At 40.2% G+C, this 3,492-nt stretch overlaps 1 non-coding gene across 1 annotated transcript; it reads right to left on the bottom strand.

The window, feature by feature from the left end:
* Positions 1-2,141: 2,141 nt before the first annotated feature.
* On the bottom strand, positions 2,142-2,248 carry LOC114401005. Its single transcript, XR_003664121.1, has one exon. It is a non-coding gene; the product is annotated as a small nucleolar RNA R71 (small nucleolar RNA).
* Positions 2,249-3,492: the final 1,244 nt, after the last annotated feature.

The following is a 3,492-nucleotide window of genomic DNA, read 5'->3' as shown; positions in this document are numbered from 1 at the left end:
TAATGCAATTTACCATTTTCTGCTTCTAATAACAATTTCATTCTTGTTTCTTCTTCTACTTTCATTTACGTTTCTGCTTCATTTACATTTCTGCTTCATTTACGTTTCTGCTTTTAGTTTCATTTGCGTTTTCTGTTTGAATCTATGGAAGGCTAGATTTTCTGGTGTTGTTTCCTTTTGAGGACGAAGCCCAACTCTTTTTGAGGTTTCATTTATAATGTGGCTTCCTGGCAGTTTCCCCTTCACCAGTTAACCCAAATTCATGAACATTAATCAGTGCACGCTTCGTGTTCGATTAATTGCCTCTGAGCCTAACTTGCTTTCATGCTTAATGGACGAAGGGCTAACTGGTGTATGTGTTGCCTAATCACGTATTGACAACCCTAAGTTGATTTTCGCTTAGTAAATTGAAATTGGGTTGGATTAAGTGGTTAACTGTTAGGGACGAATTCTCCATAACCCAGGATAAGAGAATGGCTTCTGAATCAGAGGAAACAACCCATTTTTAATATTAGTAGTTTTGTATTCCAGTTTACTTGTTCTCTCCTTTAAATCACAAAACATACAAACCCCCCCAATCGTTACTGTTACTGCAAGTGTATTATGAACATTTGGTTTATCATTGCTCATTCGGAAACGACCTAGGATCACTTCCTAGTTACTGCATTTTCATGTTTATTTGATTCGGGTACGGCCTCGATCAAATTTGGCGCCGTTGCCGGGGAGCAGTGTCCAAAGGTTCATAATAGCTAGCGTTGTGTGATTAATTCTTTCGTGTTTTATGTTTAATTGTTAGTATTGTGTTAGTATGTGTGTTAGTGTTGTTTAATGTCCCGGTATTTTGTTTAGTGTGTGTTCTGTTTCAGTTTTCCTATTAAGCATTTCCCCTGTTTCAGTTTTGGGTGTTTTGCTGTAAATAGTGTTTTGCGACGGACTTAGCGACCACTTTTGCTTGCGGCAAAACAAAGTAGTAGTAGCACCGGATTTTAGCGACCACCCATGCTGAATTAATTTGGGTTTTTTGTTTTAGTAGCTAGGGTTGTTATTTCTAGCTGAATTTTTTTGTGGTAACTTCTTTTAATCTATATTTTGTGGGAAAAATAACTAGAGCCTTTAGTTTGGTCAGATTTGAAAGTTCCAAAAAAGTAGCAAATTTTGTGTTTGTCAAAACTTCAAACGGCCATAACTTTTGCTCCGGTTATCAGAATCGCAATTATTATATATGTATTTGGGGTAGAAAAAAATTTCCTATGCCGTGGCAGCCTGCCATAGGCCGGCTGAGGTCTCAATCGTCCAAAAAAAGTGATTCTGTCAAAAGTTTTTTATTTTTCAAGTTTTATTCACTTATTTTTCTTAACCTACCATTTTTAGCTTCCATAGTTAGACTTTGAATTTTTGCCTGAAATTTTTTGTGCCATTTTATAAGGTTGCTCACAAAATTTCAAGTCATTTGAATATCATTTGGGGGTAGCTGTAGTTCAAACCTACACCTTTATTTACATGACAAGGCAACTAGTTGTGCATGCTGAATGTAGTGTATGACTAGAGGCAATCCATCTGACTTACAACCCTTTGATCCTGAGATAGATAGGACATTTCATAGATTAGTTAGGCATCATTTTATACCTTTTGATCATCCTGAGCATTCCATTATTGGTGAATTTGTGCATTCTATTATTGCTGATTTTGAACATCCCGATTTTGAGCATTACAATTTTGAGCATTCTGATTCTGAGCATTCTGATTTTGAACATTCTAAGAACATGGCACAACCTCCACCCCGTGAGAGGACTCTAAGGGAAATGGCTGCACCTGATTTCACCTACGAAAGCTTGTGCATCCAATACCCTGATGAGGATGTCCCATATGTTCTTAAAACTGGACTGATTCATTTGCTTCCAAAGTTTCATGGCCTTGTAGGTGAAGACCCGCACAAACATTTGAAGGAATTTCATATTGTCTGCTCCAGCATGAAACCCCCAGATGTCCAAGAGGATCACATATTTCTGAAGGCTTTTCCTCATTCTTTAGAGGGAGTGGCAAAGGACTGGCTGTATTACCTTGCTCCAAGGTCCATCACGAGCTGGGATGACCTTAAGAGAGTATTCTTAGAAAAAATTTTCCCTGCTTCCAGGACCACAACCATCAGGAAGGATATCTCAGGTATTAGACAACTCAGTGGAGAGAGTCTGTATGAATACTGTGAGAGATTTAAAAAACTATGTGCCAGTTGCCCTCACCATCAGATTTCAGAGCAGCTGCTTCTCCAATATTTTTATGAAAGACTCAGTAATATGGAGAGAAGTATGATAGATACTGCCAGTGGTGGAGCCCTTGGAGACATGACTCCTGCTGAAGCCAGAAATTTAATTAAGAATATGGCTTCCAACTCCCAGCAGTTTAGCGCCAGAAATGATGCTATAGTCATTAGAGGAGTGCATGAGGTAACTACAAACTCAGCTGCATCATCTGAAACTAAGAAGATTGAAGGCAAACTAGATGCATTGGTTAACTTGGTAACCCAGCTGGCCTTGAACCAAAAATTTGTACCTGTCACAAGGGTCAGTGGTTTGTTCTCCTCTGCCGACCACCATACAGACCTTTGCCCTTCCATGCAGCAACCTGGAGCAATTGAGCAGCCCGAAGCTTATGCTACAAACATTTACAATAGACCACCTCAACCTCAGCAGCAAAATCAACCACAACAGAACAATTATGACCTCTCCAGCAACAGATACAACCCTGGATGGAGGAATCACCCTAATCTCAGATGGTCTAGCCCTCAGCAACAACAACAGCAGCCTGCTCCTTCCTTCCAAAATGCTGCTGGCCCAAGCAGACCATACATTCCTCCACCAATCCAACAACAGCTATAGCCCCAGAAAAAGCCAACAGTTGAGGCTCCTCCACAACCTTCCCTCGAAGAACTTGTGAGGCAAATGACCATGCAGAACATGCAGTTACAACAAGAGACCAGAGCCTCCATTCAGAGCTTAACCAATCAGATGGGGCAATTGGCTACACAATTAAATCAACAACAGTCCCAGAATTCTGACAAGCTGCCTTCTCAATCTGTCCAAAATCCCAAAAATGTCAGTGCCATTTCATTGAGGTCGGGAAAGTAGTGTTAAGGACCTCAACCCGTAGCACCTTCCTCATCTGCAAATGAACCTGCTAAACTTCACTCTACTCCAGAAAAAGGTGATGACAAAAATTTACCTATCAATTTCTATGCAGGTGAATCTTCCACTGGTAATTCTGATTTGCAGAAGCAGCACATCCCTCCTCTTCTGTTCCCTCCAAGAACAGTTTCCAACAAAAAAATGGAACAGGCAGAGAAAGAGATCTTGGAAACATTTAGAAAAGTAGAGGTGAACATACCTCTGCTGGATGCAATAAAGCAAATTCCAAGATATGCTAAATTCTTGAAGGAGCTGTGCACTAATAAGCGGAAGCTTAAAGGAAGTGAACGAATTTGCATGGGCAGAAATG

Source organism: Glycine soja, chromosome 19, assembly GCF_004193775.1.
Source record: "Glycine soja cultivar W05 chromosome 19, ASM419377v2, whole genome shotgun sequence".
Taxonomy (NCBI): Eukaryota; Viridiplantae; Streptophyta; class Magnoliopsida; order Fabales; family Fabaceae; genus Glycine; species Glycine soja.
The sequence above is the reverse complement of the archived record's forward strand: the minus strand, read 5'-3'. Positions and strand labels throughout refer to the sequence as shown.